Source organism: Crinia signifera, chromosome 8 (assembly GCF_055691185.1).
Source record: "Crinia signifera chromosome 8, ASM5569118v1, whole genome shotgun sequence".
Classification (NCBI taxonomy): Eukaryota; Metazoa; Chordata; class Amphibia; order Anura; family Myobatrachidae; genus Crinia; species Crinia signifera.
In genome coordinates this window covers 129,485,825-129,508,544 of record NC_139224.1, presented here as the reverse complement: position 1 = coordinate 129,508,544, position 22,720 = coordinate 129,485,825, and the positions used below count along the sequence as shown (strand labels likewise).

General features: G+C 43.9%; 1 non-coding gene across 1 annotated transcript; it reads right to left on the bottom strand.

The window, feature by feature from the left end:
- Positions 1-13,710: 13,710 nt before the first annotated feature.
- LOC146027411 (5S ribosomal RNA) lies at positions 13,711-13,829 on the bottom strand. The gene has a single exon (XR_014454813.1). It is a non-coding gene; the product is annotated as a 5S ribosomal RNA (ribosomal RNA).
- Positions 13,830-22,720: the final 8,891 nt, after the last annotated feature.

The window sequence follows — 22,720 nt, the reverse complement described above, 5'->3', positions numbered from 1 at the left end:
CCCAGGTATGGTATGTGTGAGGTTTGCCATTTTAATGTAAATTGGTTTGTCCACGGAGGGGGATTAATGGGTCCGTATAAGAGCATTGCTTTGGATTTTTCCATGTTGATGCTGAATCCGGTGATGGGTTCGAGGGAAATTAGTTTTTCTAGTATTAAAGGTAGTGTAGTTTCTGGGTTTGCTATATGTAGGAGAATATCATCGGCGAAGGCCGATAGTTTCATTTCTTGTGTACCTATTTTTATGCCTCTAAAATCTGTCCAGTTGTGTAGTGTGCGTAGTATGGGATCCAGTGCAATATTAAAGAGGAGTGGCGATAAAGGGCATCCCTGACGGGTTCCCTTCTCTAAATAGAAGCGGGGCCCTCTACAGCCATTAATCAATAGGGAGGCCGAAGGATTTTGGTAGATAGAATGAATAAAACCAATAAACTCTGTGTCAAAATCCCTCCTTTCCAAGACATAGAATAAGTGTGGCCAAAGGACCATATCAAATGCTTTGTTAGCGTCCAAGCTTAAGAGCATGTTTCGAGAATGAGGGGAATCATGGGATGAGATAATTGCCGCCAGTGCCGCTCGCACAGCTTTAACAGAGTGCCGCCCCTGGACAAATCCCATTTGGGAGGTGGTGAGTATGTCCGGCAAAATAGTTTGGAGTCGTAGGGCCATTATCTTTGTTAGTAGTTTATAATCAACATTTAGGAGACTTATCGGTCTATATGAGGACAATAGGTAAGGGTTTCTGTCAGGTTTGGGCAGAAGCGTGATAAGAGCTTCGTTGAAAAGAGGGGATTGGTTTCTATTTTTATATATATTTTGAAATAGTTCTAATAATGTTGGGGCAATTTGGGGTTGGAGTAGAAGGTAATATTCCCCGGTGAATCCGTCTGGTCCTGGGGATTTGCCGTTTGGCAGTTTAGAAATCACTAGGTTAACTTCATCTATTGTAATATTACCGGTGAGAGCGGATTTTTGGTCTGGTGTGAGGAGGGGTAAAACTTCCTCTGGGAACTGAGATTTTTGAGTTGCAGGGTCCACAGGTGATGAGGCAAAGAGGTTTTCAAAGTAGGTTTGAAATTGGGAGGCAATTTCAGAGGTTTTGGTTATGATTATATCAGAGGTTTGGTGTTTAAGCGAGGTAATGATATTACGTCTTCTGAAAGGTCTGGTTACCATCGCTAGTAGTTTACCGGCTTTGTCTCCCCACCTGTAGAATCTGTTCCTAGTATAATCCATTGATCGTTTTGCTTGGGTAGCTAGGTATGTTTCAAATATCTGTCTCGCTTGTTTGTATGCCTGTAAATTGGGATCTGATGGGTTATCTGAATAGCTGTGAAATGCTTTTGTCATTTCTCCATTAAGGGTGTCATGTTTTGCCTTGGCCTCTTTTTTCTGTTTGGAAATGTATCTAATTATATGACCCCGCATAACAGCTTTGGAGGCATCCCACAAAATGTCTGGACGGTCCCAATAATCCAGATTTTCATCTATGTAGTTAGTCCAGTGGTATGTGAGGTATGATTTAAAATCATCAGAATGGATAGGTATGAGGGGAATTTCCATATATAATCTGTTGGGTGCATATATGGGTGTTTGAGAGCAATCATGATCGGGGCGTGATCAGATATTACAATATCATAGATGTCAGTTTTACAAATGTCAGTCATTAGCTCATTAGCTATTAAGAATTTGTCAATACGGGAGAGTGAGTTGTGGGCCAGTGATAGGTGAGTGTGTGTTTTATCCGTTGGATTTAGCAGTCTCCAAGGATCCGTGAGTCCCAATGTTGTTTTTAAGGACAATAAATATCGGCTCTGAAAGTCAGTTGTTCTGGGTGTATTTGGTGATCTATCCAGTGAGGGATCTTGCACCATGTTGAAATCTCCACCTAAAATTATAGGGTAGTTCGCAGTACTTTGGAGAGTGTGCTCAAAGTCTTGGACATATGTGTGTGTATTAACATTGGGGGCGTATAAATTTGCTAGTGTGTATTTTGTGTTATAAATTTCAATGTCTAGTATTATGTATCGTCCCTCGTGGTCTATAGTTTCAGAAAGTATGGATATTGGTAGGTCTTTTTTAAATAAGATTGCAACACCTCTGGCCTTTTTATGAAAGGATGCAGACAGGCAGGAACCAATCCAAGGGGCTTTTAATGTAGCTGGTTCATCGGATGTCCAATGTGTTTCTTGTAGCATGATTATGTCAGGGTTATAACTAGAGACAGGATTATATGCATTTGCATATTTGCATATGCATTTGCATATTTTGCCCATTCTCACTGGTTATTGCATATTTTACCTGAAATCTAGCGATGGTGCATATTTTAGGCCCCGCTCTCTTCCCACCCGTGAGTCACAGCACTGCTTTGCCCTGCTTCTGCTGGCCAGGTAGTGGTAAAGTGCACAGTGTGGGTAACCTTGGATGTACGCTATGTCTGACACTGCTCTAGGCTGCTAATACATGTTAATAAAAATCAGTTGGAGTGGGTGACATTAAGTCCCAGGCCCCTGGCCAAGAGACAGACTTCTGCAGCAGAGGATGCGGGCGGAAGGGTTGTGATAGCACGCGCCGCGGAGGAAATGCCATGTCACAGTAAGTACCCTCACACGCTATGCTGATATTTGATCGATCGGCGCTGGAGATAAGGGTCCGTGTAGTTGATGCAAGAAGAGCTTTGGACGCTGCAGTCTGCTGTAGTGGCCAGGAAGAAAATAAAAAATCCTGTGTACAGCACTAGAGACACCTGCAGGTGCTGTGGGCCTATTTTTGAGGTTTATTTGCAACTAATTGTATGCTGATTTTTAAATAAATAAGTTAAAAATTACTTTTTTTTTTATTATTTAATGTAGCATATTTTAACACTTTTCATGCATATTTTAAGTATTTTTCATGCATATTTGCATGCATATTTCAAGCTTTTTATGTTGCATATAATCCTGTCTCTAGTTATAACGTTTAAGGTGTGTCATAACTCTCTTTCTCTTGATTGGGCTATTTAAGCCTCCGACATTCCAAGAAATAAGGGTTAAAGGTTTAGGGGGAAGTGTATTTGTGAGAGTGGAGGACGGCATGGCTACGCACCCACATCAATGGTGTAACAGCTGAGAATTTTCCAATAAATGTGTTTTAGAGGCAATCGTGGGTCCCCTCGTTGTAGTCCCTCGCGGAAAACATAGAAAATCAACATAATTATACCATAATGCCAACAGTATAGAAAAAATAACATCAGAATTTGACAGTCGGACAACACTTTGAGAAGTTTCAGTAATATAGAAAAAAGCACGCTCCAGCAACGTTTCGTAACAACATTTTCAAACATTTTCCTTAATACCAAAAAAAAAATTTTGTGGGCACCTCCTTTTTTATGAGGTGCGCACTCAGAGCTCTTAACAACAAATACTCAACAGAGTAAACTAAGTGTAGTTATATGAATCTCATTTTATCTGCCTGGGGAGATGTAGTATGTGAGGTTATGAGTGCTTTTACCCAAGAGGGGAATCATCTATTAGGTGACCTCCAGGGTGATCTATCCTGCATGAAATGAGATTTCGCCTCTTTTGGGTCATTGAAAAATATCTGGGTACCATTCTCTACCACCCTTAGTTTTGCGGGGTACAGGAGCGCAAATCTCAGATTGTGTCTGTACAGATAAGTTCAGACTTCTGAGAATGCTTTTCGTTTTTGGGCAACCGATGCAGAAAAATCCTGAAAAATCAGGATTTTTTGGTCACCAATTTTGAAATCTCTGGTTTTGCGATATGCTGCCAAAATGCTCTCTTTTCTCCTGTAATCTAGGTAGCGGGCGATTACAGGTCTTGAGCGAATAGTGGCATCATCACGCATTGCTCCCTCTTTCGATATGGGGTATATCGGTGTTATCTGTTATACCTAGGGCCCTAGGTAGGTCTGTGCTTAAAAAGGCCGTGAGTGCATTACCCACTACGTTTTCTGGTATACCAATGAACCTCAGATTGTTCCTACGTGTTGTATGATCCCCTCTTGTGTCGAGGTTTCATCATGGTACTTCTGTAAGTCATCCTCCACATCACTGACCCGTGATTCTAGGGCAGTGATGCGGGAGGCATTTGCATCTATGCGTGCCAATCCTGCGTCAACACTGGCTTGCAGGTTGTTAAATCTTTGGTCTAAGAGTGGCATCATGAAATCTGAAATTTCCTTAGCTGTGAGGGAGGTATGTCTCTCCTCATGTAATTCAGCAGAGTCCTCATGGACACTACTCGGGGAGGGAGGGCCAGATTTCTGGTTCAATTCTTTTTTTTTCCCTGTTTTACCTGTGTTTGCAGGTTGTTTGGGAGGCATATTTTTTTCAATAAACCTTTCCATACCCTAAGGGCAGGATGTGTGTGAAAAACTTGTTTTTAATATCACTCGGATATTAATTAGTGATATCGTGGCCCAGGGGGGTAAGCACGGTATGTGGCCCAGGCAAATGTTGTTTAAAATATCATATAAACATAGATATATACGACTAACCTATATTCCAGGAAGCATATTTATGTGTCCTTAAGATACAACAACCAAATTCTGGCAAAATTCACTAATGGTAGTAAAGTATATCAGCACTAGATGTCAGTGGAGTATCATCACTGGAGATATTTTCTAAGAAAACAGTGTAGAATATTAATTAACCAAGTAATAGAGATTTAAACATTTGTTGAATCCACTTAAGCTAGTAGTTATGCGATATGGTCAGCAGCTACAGTGAAACCGTTAAGTAGTACAGGAACGTAGAGGATGTATTATCCTATATCATTGAACATAGGAATGTATTTTTATCCTAAGTGAGCCAGCTTTAAAGGGTAACCATAAAACAGTACCACCAGATTTCAGTGTTGCACTATATATGGATATGGGACCTGGTAGAGCAAATATGAACGGTGGGATCCACAGCAGTTCAGCTGTTGTATAGATAGGGCAACAGTGTTCTTTGTATATCTGCAGTAATTTCTGGTCACGTCTATGTTGCAGAAGCAGGGGGAAGACACTGTCCCTGTTATAATGTGGGGTTATACACCATGTGAGGTGTTATAAGAGTTTTCAGATGTTTTCAATCAGTATTCCAGTTATGTCCAAGTCAGTTTAAGTCCCAACCAATATATATTTCTCCAAGCAGCCTCTGTCAATGTCTTTAGCAGTGATCCCTCGGCAGGTTGTGGCTTGGGTGATCTCAGTTATATTTAACATCAATGTCACCGACAGTAGGGGGGTTCATGGGCAAGGCAGCGGTGATGTGATGGTGTTGTTTCTCCCCAGGGGCAGCACTTCCCCGTCTCAGTGGCTGTGGGGTCCCTCCCTGGTTTCAGTGGGCAGCACTTCCCCTTCACTCACCCCTATGAGATGGTTAGGCAGTCTGGGTTTCTTCTTCTCCAGCTGCCGCCGGGGCGCTCCGGTGTTCAGCAGGGTCTGCAGGGGTCTTTTCTCTCCCGCTGCCTTTCGGCCGCCGCGAGGTGCAGGTCTCTCTGCCCGCAGAGAGCTGTCAGCCGCAAGTCCTCCGCTGCAGCAGTTAGAGGTGGCGGAGAGGAGGTGGGATGGAGCTGGGTATCGTCGGCCGGGAAGGGAGGGTGCCAGGCAACCTTACCAGGGGCTGTTCTTTGTTTCCCCATGGTCCCCGCACACTCCGGTGCGCACGTGCAGCACGTCTTCTATGTCGCCACAGCCGGGGATGTAGCAGCTCGTCCGTCACAGTCCGGTCTGTCGCACAGGTGGCTATGCCTGGTGAGTAGCGAGGATTTCCATAGATTTTTGCCTCGTGGGGGGTGTTCGGTGTACAACGCCAATTTTCGCGCCCAGACTCGGTCGGTCAAGCAGGCCTTTCAATTAAAGGCCAGATTCCGGAAGCAAATCGCTCCCCTGACTCCAAAGGGGCATCAATGTGACCAGCACAATGTTGGCTTCTCTGTGGGGTATTTTGGAAGCAGTCAGGGTGTAGCTGGGGGACGATGGTGGCAGATTTTCTCCACAGCTACAGGGAGCTATTGTAAAACGCGGCTGCTCTGGGCATCCCGCCCACCGGAAGTCTAGCATTGCATTTTTAACGTAAAACTAAATTTCCATTTGTTCATTTGTTCTTAATTTTTGGATGAGGGATCGTCATCCATTTTTAGGTAAAAACTTTTAAATCCAGAGGAGGCTAACAGGAGTACACAAACCAGTTATATCATAGGTATTTCTAACTCCGACTCATAAGAGGATAACAGGCATTCTCAGACCTGTTGCATTATAGGTCACATTAATTGGCTCACTTCAAGTATCTAAACTGAATTTTGATATTTGTACTCCTACTATAGGTTTAAGGATTATCATGTCCTCACATTAGATTAATCTGGAAAACATCTTTATATAGAAGAAAGGAATCACAAGACCGTTATTCCCCTGATGAAGTCTCTATGAGACGAAACGCGTTGGAATTTTCTACAAGCGTTTTTTACCTGACTATCCTGTGAAGAAAATTAAACTAAAGTATTGGAAAAACATCTCCTGGTTTACTTCACTGGATGTGGATATTGCAAGTTTGCTATTGAACTTTGTTATAGGTGCCGTTTCGGTGCCCAAAGCACCTTTGTCAAGAGGGGTCATCTTCTTCTTCTCTTGACAAAGGTGCTTTGGGCACCGAAACGGTCGTCGAGGATCGTTATGAGGACTGCTTAATGATGAGTATTCGCCTGTTTGGGTGTCATTTCATTATGCTTTACGTTTGAGCATTGAGATGTCCTGTTTGGGACCAATAAATCTGCCTTGAAAATCTTTATATGGACTGGTGCTGGTCTTCTCTGTTACCCACAGGGATGTATTGAATATTGACTTTGGACCGGGCACAGTCATCCAATAATTATAAACAAGTGTTGTGCGATCATTTCTGTGATATATATATATATATATATATATATAGTCCAAGGCAATTCGCACACTTAAATCCACAACACCGGAGTGCCAAGGCCACATAAGGTAACGTGTAGAGAAATGAAAGAAGCCAGCACATCCATTTCCAAATGGAAAAAATTCTTTTATATTAGAAAATCAAAAATAGAAAAAATAGCATGAGGACAAACCATGTAGGGTAAACAGCATCAGCATAATAACAGTCCAAGCAAAGAGCGTTACCACAATCCAATAAAGGTAAACATGGGTGTCCACTGTCAAGCCACTGATGGCTTGACAGTGGACACCCATGTTTACCTTTATTGGATTGTGGTAACGCTCTTTGCTTGGACTGTTATTATGCTGATGCTGTTTACCCTACATGGTTTGTCCTCATGCTATTTTTTCTATTTTTGATTTTCTAATATAAAAGAATTTTTTCCATTTGGAAATGGATGTGCTGGCTTCTTTCATTTCTCTATATATATATATATATATATATATATATATATATATATATATATATATGCTCCTTGTCGGCGGCGGCACTCAGGGACTGTCAACACTGGTACTGTGGTGAAAAGCCTTTTAATCTACGTTTCGGAGGTCTTGCCCCCTTCGTCAGGATACAACAAGTGAATACACTGCACACATTAAATACACTTACCCCATGCGTCTCCTCCCCTGTCCACCGTGCTTGGCGTCCTTCCCAGCGTGCTCCAGCTCCGACTTCCCATACGGCGCGTCACTTCCGCTGGCTGCGGAATGTGTATGTTTACAGGTTGTCCCCAAGTGCGTCCCTGAAGCCCGTGGTAACCAAGGCAACAGCCGGGTGCCGGCTCTGACGCAGCCAGCGGAAGTGACGCGCCGTATGGGAAGTCGGAGCTGGAGCACGCTGGGAAGGACGCCAAGCACGGTGGACAGGGGAGGAGACGCATGGGGTAAGTGTATTTAATGTGTGCAGTGTATTCACTTGTTGTATCCTGACGAAGGGGGCAAGACCTCCGAAACGTAGATTAAAAGGCTTTTCACCACAGTACCAGTGTTGACAGTCCCTGAGTGCCGCCGCCGACAAGGAGCATATACCAGTGGAATTTCCACCACGGAGGGCACCTGGGCAAGACACCCCGCCACAGGGGCAACAGAGTGCCGGGAGTAAGATTGCATATATCGTACGCTGAGCTGCAGCCCCGCTTGGTGTATTTCCAAGGCACCTGGATTTTTCTATAGTTCTACATTTACCAGCACATCCCGTTCATCAGTGATTGGCGTTACCTGTGTCTGCTAATAATACACTGGCAGAAGGAGCAAGCTGCGGCATGGCGGGTGCTAATGCTGCAAGTCAGGACTGTACTGCTTATTCACTGCAATGTGACACGTATGACACACTCAGTTTCTCTGACATAGAGGCTGATAGAATCCTGAACAAGGAACCAGTTTTTGGAGAGGTGGGGGAGGTACCTTCAGATGAGATCTACAAGGAGCTATTCCGGCTCAGAAAAAGAGAGTTGGACTATCAATATCATAGTCGCACTTTGTCCGACTATTATCGGGCTAAGCAAATCCCTCGGGGATTTAGAGTGCACAACATGCCCACTATAGGAAGGTACGATGTCAATTTTTGCAAAAGATGGATCTCAATTTTGAATAAGTGCTCCATGGATCTGATCCTCCTTGTGATCGAGGAGGCGACCAGGGAGCACACGGTCACAAAAGAGAAGGCGGCAGCGTTTGAACTGGAGCATCTGGCCAAACTGAGAAGTGACACTACAGAGAACTATGTCACCAAACTCCAAAAGCAGATCGACCAATATCGGGTGGAACTGCTTAGATACAAGCGGGAAAAGCTTGTGAAAGTACAGCAGGATTATGCCCAGCATAGGGTATATGCTTGGTTGAATAATACTCCAAACGCCAATAGGAAAGCGGGGATCCCGCCATACCGCCGCCGCAGACAGTTTCAAGAAAATAGACCTTCTAGCACATCAGCCAGTGAGATGGAGGAAATGGCACCTGGTCCGTCCACACCAACGCCGGCAGTCCCTTTAGGGGTGCGCACCCGAGTAGGTCGGGAACCCCGAGGTCGCGGAAGAGGTGCACCAGACGGGGGGGTCAGAAGTGGCGGCAAACGGGCAGCCAGGAAGGGGAAGTGAACAACATCTTCAACTTGTCCTCCACCCCGCTCACACAAGACGAACAAAGAGTCTTGAGCAGGGGATTATCATTCGTCCCAACACATCATAGGGATGAATTCCGCTGGAAAGTGGACATGTTTAAATTTAATCGTTCACTGAAACTGAAGGAGCATTTTGCAAAAACGCCACAAATTGGCAATATTGAAAAATTACCCCCAACCATACAGAAGCTGGGCCCGGAATCCAAAATTTGAACCAACTTCCTATAACGCATCAATTAAGACCTTTAACCGCATGGTGGAGAAAGAGGGTGTAGATGTTCACCCTAAAGTACGTAACAACCTGCCTAAAGGACAGCAACTGGCCTTACAGTCTTTGAGCAAGCGTGAGGACATAATAATCCGCAGTGCGGACAAAGGCGGGGCAACCGTCATACAGGACACTGCGGATTACATTCGAGAATGTGATCGGCTCCTAGGGGATTCTGACACGTATGCCATCCTGGACTCAGACCCCACGTTACAATACCAGAAGGAACTGAAAGATTTCCTCAAAAATGCGCTTGACGACCAAATCATCTCCATTACAGTGTTCAATAAATTGTTCAATGAGTATCCAGTGGTTCCGATCTTTTATAGTATACCAAAGATCCACAAGGATACCAAGAATCCTCCAGGGCGCCCCATTGTGTCAGCTAGGGGGTCCCTGTGTGAGGCATTGGCTATTTATTTAGATGTATTTCTACAGCCTTGTATTCAAAAATTGCCATCATATTTGAAGGATTCTGGGACACTGTTGCATAAATTAACGGAACTTGGAGAGGTGCCTCCTGAGATGATAATGGCCACCATTTATGTCACCAGTCTCTACACCTGCATACCGCATGCGGCGGGTTTACAGGCGGTGAGGAGACTGGTGACAGGCAATCGACACTATGAGGGTCCAGATGTAGACTTTTTTGTGTCGTTACTGGAATTCACCATGTTGCATAATTACTTTATGTTTAATGGCAGGTACTACCGGCAGGTCACAGGGTGTGCCATGGGGTCCCCTGTGGCACCGTCTTTTGCCAACGCCTTCATGTGGGAGGTGGAGGGCAATTTATTCTTGACTAACCCTTTGATTACTCCATCTGTGTATTTGTACTATAGGTATATTGACGACCTCCTGCTTTTTTGGCAGGGCACAAAAGAAAGATTGGTAGAGGTCATTAACACACAAAATGAGTCAGATAGCCCGGTCAAGTTGACCATGTCTATCAGTGACTCAGAAGTTAACTATCTGGATATAAGCATCAGGATCTCGGCGGGTGTGATTCAAACCACCTTATTTGCAAAGGCCACTGATCGTAATACACTGTTAAGCCACGATAGCTTTCACCCCATAGCTACCATCAAGGGATTGCCATACTCCCAATTCATTAGAGTATGTAGGGCCACTAGCGAGGTAGAGGAAAGGGAACGCCAGTTGGACCTTATGGTGACCAAATTCCTACAAAGAGGATACCCCCATAAAGAGCTGATGTGTGCCAAGGCCAGAGCATTGGCACAAAATAGAAATGACCTCTTAAAGGCACGCCAGGAGGATAACAACATCAAAATGATACCTTGGGTGCAGGAATACAATACCAAGAGCCACCAGGTCAGACAAAAAGCGAAATCCCTATGGCCCATCTTGACTACTGACAAAGAGTTGCCATTTAAACAAACTAGATTGGTCCCCAGCTACACTAGAAGTGCTAACATCAAAGATCTAGTGGTAAAAACAGATGTCAGTAAATTTAAAAATCCTCAGCCACAACATTTTTTAAGTAGAAAAAATGGGTGTTTTCGCTGCCTAGGGTGCACAATGTGCAACTACCTAGCTATAGGAGACACGATTCTGCACCCGCATTCCGGCAAGCGCATCCCCATTAGATGGCCCTTGACCTGCTCATCTAGATATGTTGTCTACGTTATCATCTGCCCATGCGGGTTATACTATGTTGGTAAAACTGAGTGTCAGTTTAAGACCCGCATGGCGCAACATAGAACAGCGATACGGGCAGCGATACAAACTGGCAAGAGCGACCAACCCGTCGCACGCCATTTTGTTGAATAAAAGCATGGGATGGCCACTTTGCAATATAAAATCATCGATCAGGTCCCATTTAACATCAGAGGGGGCAATAGGGCAAAAAAATTGTTGCAAACAGAATCACGGTGGATATTCCGCCTAGATACAATATCCCCTAGAGGGCTTAATGACTCCCTGGGGTTAATTCATTTCTTGTAAAAAGGTGCAAATAACTACAGGTCAGACTCTGAGAAAAATGAATATGTCATGATTTTATTAAGTAATATGGGATAATAAACCTTTTTTGAGCCTGGCTTAAGATAACAGCAGCATAGGCGCCCAAGAGGCGCAGCAGCTCCTTTAAGTACACAGGTACAGAGGAGAAAATCATCATATACCCTCTGCATCCAGTAGCCACCAGTGTTTATATGCAAGTAGTCCTGTGACATTCTTAGGACCTAATAGGAGAAAGTTCCTATGGAGCACTGGTGGTTAGTGTCAGTTTGCTTAACCCCATGTCTCTAGGGATATGGGAAAAAGTTTTTATATTTCCAATACCCCTTACGTTTGGTAGTAAGCTATCATACAGGGAGGTATATTTTTGTCATTTTTTTTATATTCTTACATATTTTCTTTCTTTACATTTTTTTTAAATTTTTCACGATTTTTTACAATAGCACTGTCACTTTAAAGTCCACAACATTCTGTGTTTATGGACACAGTCCTCCAATCACGAAGTTAATGAATGGCACTTTGAGAGAGACAACCGCAGTATTTGAGAGTTTAGTGGTTTTATCATGTATAATGCACAAATTGTTTTTTTTATATTTATAATGTGTATGTTTACAGGTTGTCCCCAAGTGCGTCCCTGAAGCCCGTGGTAACCAAGGCAACTGACGCAGCCAGCGGAAGTGACGCGCCGTATGGGAAGTCAGAGCTGGAGCACGCTGGGAAGGACGCCAAGCACGGTGGACAGGGGAGGAGACGCATGGGGTAAGTGTATTTAATGTGTGCAGTGTATTCACTTGTTGTATCCTGACGAAGGGGGCAAGACCTCCGAAACGTAGATTAAAAGGCTTTTCACCACAGTACCAGTGTTGACAGTCCCTGAGTGCCGCCGCCGCCAAGGAGCATATACCAGTGGAATTTCCACCACGGAGGGCACCTGGGCAAGACACCCCGCCACAGGGGCAACAGAGTGCCGGGAGTAAGATTGCATATATATATATATATATATATATATATATATATATATATACACTTGGGTAGAAATGTAAAAAGATATTGGCGACTAATTATTGTAAATAAGATAATTTGAATAAAAAAATAAAATATTTAATAGGATGACAATAAAACAATATATAAGTAAAAAGACAATTGTATACCAATAGACATATGATTACACAGTAAAAACTGGTATTCGAGGTATACAGGTGTAAAAACAGTGTATAGGTAGGAAATGGGGTGAGGATATATATAAAAGGGGATTTTTTCTTATAAATCAAAAATAAAATTTTTTTGCTTATAAAAAAATCAGATATAAAAAATACTGAAAAGATATATAAAAAAGTTATATAAAAAAGTTCTTAACTTTTGGAGTGATAGGAGGTAGGTGGCCCAATGCGTTTCGTCGAAGTGACTTCTTCAAGGGGTGGGAGACAAATGAGCTCGGATCTGTATTTATACCTGTATGCCTGTCAGTATCAGCTATGACATCATTTCCTGTTTATTAGTCAATTACTAAGGCTAAAATCGTTGGAACATCATATATTGGGACTGGACATATGTTTAGAGGTTAATTCAGGTGCAGAGGTGTAAAACGCTATATTTACAACATTTTTAAGTGGCTAAAACGTTCATTTGGTGTAAAGTACATAAAATCGCGGCACTTCCGCCACGTTTCCGGCGTCCATACGGCGCTAGTGCGCATGCCCGGCTGTTCACTGTTTAGATGAAGCTGTGACCTTCTCTGCTGGGTGCGCTTGCGCAGGAGGGCTGTGAGACTGTCAGAGGTTCTCTTGTATGGCTCTTGCGGATGTGTCCTTATCAGTGAGTGCCGGCGGCCATTTTGTTGGAGTTTTCCCATTGAAAAAGGCTGCTTGTAATGCTTCTTATGGCTATTTTCATTGCGCCCATATCATATATAAAAACAAAAGGAAGGATGGTCAATACATTTGTTCTGGACTGTTGGGATATATAGTATACCCATATAAATTAGTAGTTAGAAATTGCGAGGCTAATTATAAGTGATCTCATATATAAATACACCAGTGTGTTCATCTGAGAAAGGTTTGCGTGATGGTTTGTATGTCAATACAAATATAGTGCATACTTAATAATCACTAAAACTGACCCAATATTAATAATTCGCATGAAATTTAATATTAGTATTTCATATTGCTGTGTACCATACTATAAATAAATAAAAATAAAAATAAAAAATAATAAAAAGTAGAAGAGTGCTAAAGTTATTTAGACCTTAATAGTAGTTAGGTGTTTATGCATAAACACTATTAGTTATAATTTATATTAGTGATTAATGTGTGTCAGAATGAAAGGCAAGAGAGTGCTAAAGTGCTGAGTGCTAGAAGTTGCTTGAACCTTGATACTACTCCGGTATATATTATGCTTCTTATTTGGTACTACAGCACCAGGTTTTCTCAAGAGGTCTCCCATCTTGGTACTTGCCTGGCCCAACACTGCTTAGCTTCCAAGATCAGACGAGATTGGGCGTAACAAGTGTGGTTTGACTGTAGGAAAATACAGCGACACCTGGAGATTTTCAGTACTTTTTTTTAGTATTTTCAGGCACATCAAGCAGGATAGGTCCATTTGCGGCTATCTCTCCCAGCGGCTGGCTCCCAGACATTGCTTCTGCTCAACTCTAATACAGCCAGGCTGTGCTTGCCCAGCTGCCTGCCCGCTCTCTTCTCACAGTACTGCTCTGATACAGCCTGGGCTGTGCTTGCTCAGCTCCCTGCCATGCTGTCACCTCACAATACTGCTCTTAACTCCCTCTTGCAATGAGAATTTCACTACCCCTTGGCAACCAGCATTTTACTTCCCTGTGTCAACGAGCATGTAATCCCTATGGCATTAAGTATGAAGGCCCTGGCATCAAGCATGAAGGTCCTGTCTTTGAGCAAAAAACCCTTAGCAATTAACATGTAGCATCATTTGTAATAGCAATTATGGTGTGTGGTTTAATATGTAATGGGCATCACAGTGTGTTTTATCATTTGTAATGGGCATCACAGTGTGTGGCATAATGTGAAATGGGCATCATGGTGTGTGGCATAATGTGTTAAGGGCATCACGGTGTGGCATAATGTGTAATGGGCATCACAGTGTGTGGCATAATGTGTAATGGGCATCACAGTGTGTGGCATAATGTGTAATGGGCATTATGTTGTAAATTTGCAGGGCATGCCTTCAGCATGCACTTGTCACAATGGGTTGTTGTGGATCCACTGAGGGCGATGGCTCCGATACGGAGGGAAGAGGTGGAGAAAGGATTGCCGATCTAATATACTGGCCAGGGGGATCTGTATAAAAAGTTTCCCCCCGGCTGTGGCATTACCCTGCTGGCTGGTTTGGCCTGGGGCTGGTTCTTAAAATACGGGGGACCCTTAGTCATTTTGTCCCCCCTGTATTTTGGGAACCAGCCCCGGACCTGGAGCCTGGGGCTGGTTGTTAAAAATCAGGGAACCCCTATTTGTCGGGTTCCCTGATTTTTAATTACCGGCCCCGGCTCTTTCAGCCTGGTGCTGGTTACAGCTGTGGGGGGGACCCCACGCTGTTTTTTTTTTTATTAATTTATTTAATTTTCCTTTTTTTTTACACTAAAGCCTGCACGGATCTGACTGATCCGTGCAGGCTAAAGCCAAATACGACAGGGAAATCAAGGTGTATTTTCCTGTCATATTTGCGTGCCTGTTTTACACCAATTAGCAGCTGTATTATCAATACGGCTGCTCAGTAAATCAGGAACCACCATTCTTTTGAATGGTGATTCCTGTCGTATCCTATCGATGGTGTAGACATTCGTATTTGTAAATACAAATACGAATGTCCCATCATTAGGAATATGAATTGTTGTATTTTCGGGATAGTAAATCCCGAAAATACAAATGTGTAAAAAATAGTTGTATTTCTGCCTACGAATACACCTATTTTTTACGAATCCATATTGGTAAATTTCCCCCTTACTGACTTGTAAGGGTATAGAATCAAGAGGGGAGTTAGTGGAGTAGGAGGATGAGAAGAGTGTTGATACTTCATTTTCACTTGTGAGGTCAAATGAGAAGAAAGTGGCCAAGGGCTCAGCAAAGGAAGTAAGCAAGTCACTGGCTATTCATCTTGGATTTTATCAATCTTTTCCTTGAAGAAGGAAGCAAGCTCTTGCACACTGATGTTAGCTGGTGGCTGAAGGAGGGTAAGCAGTGATTTAAATGTATTAAAAAGTCACTTGTGGTTGGTCGCATGTGAAGAGATGAGAGAATGAAAATATTTTTATTTAGCAGTGTCCAGGCCATTACGATAGGAGTGGTAGGTAGTCTTAAATTTGACAAAGTGACTCGGATTTTGAGATGTATGCCACTAACGTTCAAATCTATAGTACATGATAGTTTTTGCAGGTGTCTTGTTAATTTAGAGTGCAAAGGTTGGCATCTAAGCCTATGTGGATTGTGAGGAGTAACTAGAGCAGCTTAACCCCTTCAGTGGTGGGGTTTTTGGGAGCGCTCCCCACTGGGTGAGTTTTTTATGGGGAGCGCTCCCTTTAAAAAAAAAACACCACTACCCCCCTGGGTCCGGGCAGCGCCGCTGAACTGTCAATCAGCGGCTGCCCGGACCTGCGCCCCCCGCGCCGCATCGCTGTCCCCGGCAGCCGGCTTGTCATAAGCCGGCGCCGGGGACTTCTATTGAACACCCGGAGGGGAGGGGGGAGGAGGGAGGAGGAGGCGACGCCGCAAAGGGGAGGGAGCCGGGCAGCGCGACGCTGCCTGAGATCAGAGTGAACTCAGCAGCGCTGCCCGGCTCCAAACAGTGGCAATCCCGAGAATTTTCCGGGCTTGCCAGACTGGGCACTGAGGCACAGCCCAGAAAATTCTTGGGATTGCCACTGAAGAGGTTAATCAAGGGCAGTTTGTAGAGTCTGGTTCAGGTGGGATACAGCTGTCTCAGGACAGGAAAGTGTAGAAATGGATAAGAGCAGTTGTTGAAAATCAATAGCATTAGTATTTCATTGGGTTAGAGGAGGTTTGCATGCTTTTAGTATTATAAAGTTTGGAGAAATGGAGTAGGTTAAGAAGGTGACAAGGTTGTGATCCAAAGAGGGTATGGAGCGTTAGTGATTTCAGAAACAGAAAATAGCCTAGTGAATACAAGATCAAGCCAGTGGCCTTCCTTGTGAGTAGAGGAGTCAGACCATTGGGTGAGACCAAGAGAGGCGGTTAAAGAGAGGAGTTTAGAGGCATGAGGAGAAAGTGGGCTGTCAATAGCAATATTGAAATCACCCATGATGATGGTGGAGATGTCAGAAGATAAGAAGTGTGGGAGCCAGGCAGAGAAATCTTCCAGAAATAGTTTTTTGGGGAGCCCAGGTGGGCGATTGTTAGCTGCAACAAGCAGAGAGAAAGGGGTGAAAACTCTGATAGAGTGGACTTCAAATGATGTTAATGTGAGTGATGAAACCAGTGGTAGGAATGTGTGTGTGTGCAAAACTGGGACAGTAACTTATCTACAGTAGCCCACCTCCTTTTACTGTTACCAGGCCCGGAGGTGTGTGTGAAGTCAAAACCACCATGTGACAGTGCTGCAGGGGAGGCTGTGTCTGATTGTGTGAGTCAGGTCTCTGTAATAGCCAGCAGATTGAAGTTGCCAGAGATAAAGAAGTTGTGTACTGATTAGTTAGTTTGTTGCAAACAGAGCGTGCATTCACTTATACCCCGTTCTCACTGCCGCAAAAACCCGGGTATTTGCCATGGCGAGCAGTAATTTCCCGCGTTGCATCTCTGTGTGAAAGAGTCTTTGAGAAATTCCCAGGTGTTATGCCCTGGGAATTACACACAGTTTTTTTGCAGGGTTTATCCTGGGTAATACACAGGTGTGTGGCAGTGTTAGACCCGAGTTTTTCTCACAAAATGCAAAAAAGCAAGTTCATTCCATTGCTCAAAGCTGCTTTTTAAACAGCCATTCAAATATACTTTTTAAACATCCAATCAAATCTGCTATTTGATGCCACACACTTGATGGCAGGCATCCCAGGGGAAGCAGTGTGAACAGGGCAGACACAGGAATTTCCCGGGTCTAAGGTGCAGTATGAATGGGGTCTGTAGAGCTGAGATGCTCTGTACCCCATGTCACGATCCGAGCTGTCAGACAGACTTTCTTACCGGCTAAGTGCCTCCGCAGGTTCAGCTTGCGGTCCAGACGTCATCTCTGCCGGCGTCCTGTCTCCCAGTGACAGTCCCCAGTGCACGGCAATCCACCTGTCCGCCGCCATTGCTCCCAGTATCCAGCATGGTGCGCACAAACACACTTTCCCGCCATAGCAGACATGGGGGCTGCCATGTTCTTCCCAGTCACATGTCTGTGCTGTCCAATCCTGTTGGTTCTGATCTCCCTGTCATACTTCCTCGGCCAATCCTGGCCACCCAGTGGGGATAAGTATGCTGGGAGCTCTCAGAACCATTGCTAGTGCTTCAGTTGTCTCCAGTGTATGGTCAGCTGTCCTTGTCTCCGTGCAAGTGTATTTCTCTGCTGGTGTTGTTTTCCATGCTGCAGTGTGTTCCAGGTTGTTCCATCTCCTGTGAAGTCCAGGTTATTCCACCGCCTGTGATCCTGCCTCGTCAGCCCAGCGACCAAGCCTAGCTCCGGGACTCTGGTCCTTCCGATGCTCCAGCATCATCAACCATCGATGTTTCCACATCATCATCGATAGTCCGATACTCCGGATCTCCTGCTTCCGTCCGTCATTCCGGACCCGCAGTCTCATCTCCTGTCCGTCATTCTGGACCCACAGTCTTCCATATCCGATACCCGGATCCAATGTTCCCACATCACCATCGATAGTCCGATATTCCGGACCCACAGTAAAGCTTCCGTCCGTCATTCCGGACCCACAGTCAAGCTCCAACCTTCCGTCCGTCATTCCGGACCCACAGCTTCCACATCAGATATCCATCCGATGTTCCACCATCGATACCATCCATCTCTGTAAAGTATTGCAATCTGCATGAACTGTGTCATTTATCCTGCATACTTTATTGTCTGTTATAATACAACCATCTGCAAATAAACTCTGGTTGTATTTTATCTCTGACTGCTTATTGGCTCTGGGTGCACTGTCGCGCACTCCATGCGCAAGGGTCCTCTCCAATCTCCCCGGTTCAGGTACCGGTCCAGGTCCCCACCAGAGGTCTCAGTCTCGTCGGCTGAGCCCCCTGGTGTGACACCCCACCAAAAACACGGGAAGAAAGACCCAGGATTTTGCAGGGGTGGCAATGAAAACGCAGCATAAGGCACATTTAATACCACTAGGTGATTCATTGCGCCCTACGGGCGCTCTTCACACCGGCGTAAGGGGCTGCGCCCCCTTAATTTGTGAACGTTTGTATTGTGAGAAATATGGTTAGAATTGTATGTAAGATGCCTGTATTGCAACTGGAGTTATAGGTGGTGTGTATTCTTTTGTTTAATTAAAAAGCGGTTACAGAGTAAGATGTACATTGATAGTGTGGAGGGTACAGTGACATTTGTGGGTGTGGTGGGGGTGAAGTTTCTGGAGTGACAATCTCAGTCTTCTGACCTCAATATCATTGAGCCACTCTGGGGAGATCTCAAACGTCCAGTTCATGTAAGACAGCCCAAGAATTTACAGGAACTGGAGACTTGTTACCAAGAAGAATGGGCAGCTTTACCATCTGAGAAAATAAAGAGCCTTATCCGCAAATACCACAAAATACTTCAAGTTGTCATTGATGTTAAAGGGGGCAATACAATAAGAACTTGGGTATTTAAACTTTTGATCAATGGACAGTACTACATAATGAGTTAGAGCTTTAAAGTTAAAATACAGTAACAAGGATCCAGGCTGTCCCTCTTGATTTAACTCTGTAGTTCGGGACAACTTCTTTCCAAATTCCAAATCTATCACTGAATTAACAAATAAAAAATAATTATAACCTGCAAAATGATATAAATAAATACATAATGAGCTGCAGAGCAGCAGAATAAATCTTTCAGTGAGCAGAGACGAGATCAGTGGTTTTCCCTCACATGTATGATTTCATTAGTCACTGGGCCTGATTCAGACCCTATTGAGGCCGCAACTGCTTATTTTTGTTCAGAGTGACAGCGCCTTTCTGCTAACGCTGCAGCTTTATGGGGTTACTACTCATACTCTTCTGGTGCTGTAAAGAGGGGTTTTGAGCAGCGCTGGGCTTCACTGAGAGAACCACAATTGTAAAATGAATTAAACAATTTATTGTGTACACAAATAACAGACAAGATATAAAAAAATAATATTAGATTTTTATGATTTATGATAATTATGATTAAATAAAATCAGTAAAATAGGTCAAGGTTGCAACCAATTAATCCTGCATATTTGAGGGGAAAAGGAAAATTGCTCTGCAAGGAGTCTGATCTCCAAACAGGCCTATAGAGTCTCCAATCACTTATTGGTATGTATAGTTCATCACAAAACTTGGAGTGAAGGATATAAAATAGTTCCAGAATATTACCCAGCTTTAGGAATTAGGTTACCCTAGTCTGCCAATGTGCAGTCCGTCTTGGGAGGTCCACAGTGTGCAAATAGCACTTCGCTGGCAAGAGTGGAGACGGCAGGGTCCTGTGCTGTTGATAAAGTGCCGATCCAGAACTAAGATGAAGAAATGGCTCAACGCGTTTTGGCACCCAAATGGCACCTTCCTCAGGAGCAGTGCTCACACAGTGGGGCAGATGTATTAAGCGTGGAGAAGAGATAAACTGGCGATAAAGTGGAGATAAAGCACCAGCAAATCAACTCTCAACTGTCATTTTCAAACACAGCTGATTGGCTGGTGCTTTATCTCCTTTCACTTTATCTCTACTTTATCTGCTTTATCTCCTTTCCCTTTATCTCCACTTTATCTCCAGTTTATCTCTTCTCCATGCTTAATACATCTGCCCCACTATGTGCTATACATACCAATAAGTGATTGGAGACTCTATAGGCCTCTTTGGAGATCAGATTCCTTGTGGAGAAATTCTCCTTTTCCCCTCAAATATGTAGGATTCATCAGTTGCAACCTTGACCTATTTTACTGATTTTATTTATTCTTTTTTTTTTTTTTTATATCTTGTCTGTTATTTCTGTACATATGGATAGTGGTACCATTACCCTAAATTGGGTCTACGATTAACCAGCAAGATGGCTCCTTACTTGATATAGCCAAACTAAGAGCTGTTATTTCTGTACACAATACATTGTTTAATTAATTTTACAATTGTGATTCTCTCAGTGAAGCCCAGCACTGCTCAAAACCCCTCTATTCTCAATTTTTGCTAAACTCAGAGGGTTCCCACAATTCCCTCTAGAGCAGTAGCTAAAGACAGCACCTACATATACGTACGCCCCCCCCCCACCCTTTTTCTCCAGTATCTTCTGGTGCTGCGCTAATCTTTATTAAATATAATAGAACAATACACGTTGTACTCAGGGCTGCCAAGGCAAATCATGAGCCCCGGAACAAAAGCTTACCTTGCCCCCCTGGAGAGGGTTCGACCACAGCACTTTTGGAGTATGTTTAACACATAGAAGGGCATATTTATAGTGGTCAGAGAGGACATTTTGAAGTGGGGGTATGGAAAGTGAACGCTGTAGTCATGCGCACACCAAAGTCATGCGCCAATCAATAAGGGGCATGACCTGAGTGTAGTGTACCACACCATATACCTCCTACACCAATGGTTCCCAAACTGTGTGCCTAGGCACCCTGGGGTGCCTCAAGACACTTGCAGGGGTGCCTTGGATTGGTGATCTAGGACAAATTCATAATACTTATAGGAAAAGTAATAGGCAAAACCACAATTGGTCGCCACCAATTATAAAATACTGTATGTGGGCAAACAAAAGCAAATCTGGTTCCTTGCTACATAATTGAACAGTTACATACTGCATACACACAATTTTCTTAATTTAATATTGTTCTAAATTTATCAACTTTTGTGCTAGGGGTGCCGTGAAAAATATTCTGATACACTAGGGTGCTGTGGTTCTAAAAGGTTTGTGAACCCCTGCCTTACACACATTATGCAACACAATAGTAGTGCCTTACACATTCTCTTAAACGGAATGAGTCAAAATTCACACAGAATGAGCCAAAATTACCATTATGCCACACAAATTGAGCCAACATTTAAACTATGTCACATGGATTGAGACAAAATTCACATTATGCCACACATATTGAGACAAAATTCACATTATGAGTAACGTAAATTCAGGGACAGTGAGAGAGGGATTGCAGGGAAAGACATGTCTGGGACAAAAGTGTAGAGGGAGGGATGGGGGACAAGGACGGATGTAGAGAGGGCGGGATCAGCCGCTTCAAAGCTCACCCCTTTCTTCCCGGCCCTGCTGCCCCACACATGCACCCACAATTCAATTTTTTTTTAAAGTGTACGTGTGTGAGCTTGTACCCGGGCACCCCTGATATCCTGAGCCAGAGTAAAATATACCCCCCCCCCCCTTCTCGGTGGCCCAACCAGTTTTACTCACTTCACTGTACATGCCTTTCACAGACATAACATCATCATTGCCAAATGATCCCATTCTCTGCATCCACCCCTTCCCCCAGTGACCCCTTTGACTGACACATGGATTGAATGAGATGTGAAATTCAGACACAAATAGATGACCAGTGGATGAGATGTTGAGTTCAGAATCACAACGCTGGCATATTGCAGGAAAGAATCACAACAGGAGTATGGTAAGTATACTTACCTTCCTCCTGCCTTACCCTCCCCTAACCCTCCCTACTTGAAGCCTAACCCTGCCCATTAGTGCCTAACCCTCATACCTCGCAGCCTATCCCAAACTCCCCTTTTAAATGACTAACCTTAATCCTCCATCGCCGCAGCCTAAACCTAACCCTCCCTGCTAGCAGCCTAACAATAAGACCGCCACACGTCCCCTCCTGTGCTAGGGCTGGTAATGCTGTACCTTGATGTCTCAATTTGCTGCTGGGAGGCTATTTTGGAGTTAAGTATAACTCTAGATCAGTGTTTTTCAACCACTGTGCCTTGGCACACTAGTGTGCCTTGAGCTATTCTCAAGTGTTCCCCCAGATCTAGAGATGCCCAAACCAGTTTACAGCCACCAGCAGTTCAACTGTTATTTACATGCTCTTATTTTTGTTAAGGGCCAATGTATTTTATTTTTGTTACCTGTGGGGACCAGTGTGGTTGTTTTTTATATGGGGGCCAATAGGTTTTTTTTTTTTTTTCCTGTGGGGGCCAATGTGTTTTGCCCTGTGGGGATCTCATGGTGTGCCTTGGCAATTTTAAAATCTTATTTAGTGTGCCTCAAGGTAAAAAGGTTGAAAATCACTGCTCTAGATGCTTAGATTGAGGTGAGAGTAACTATGGGTGCTGCAGCAGATG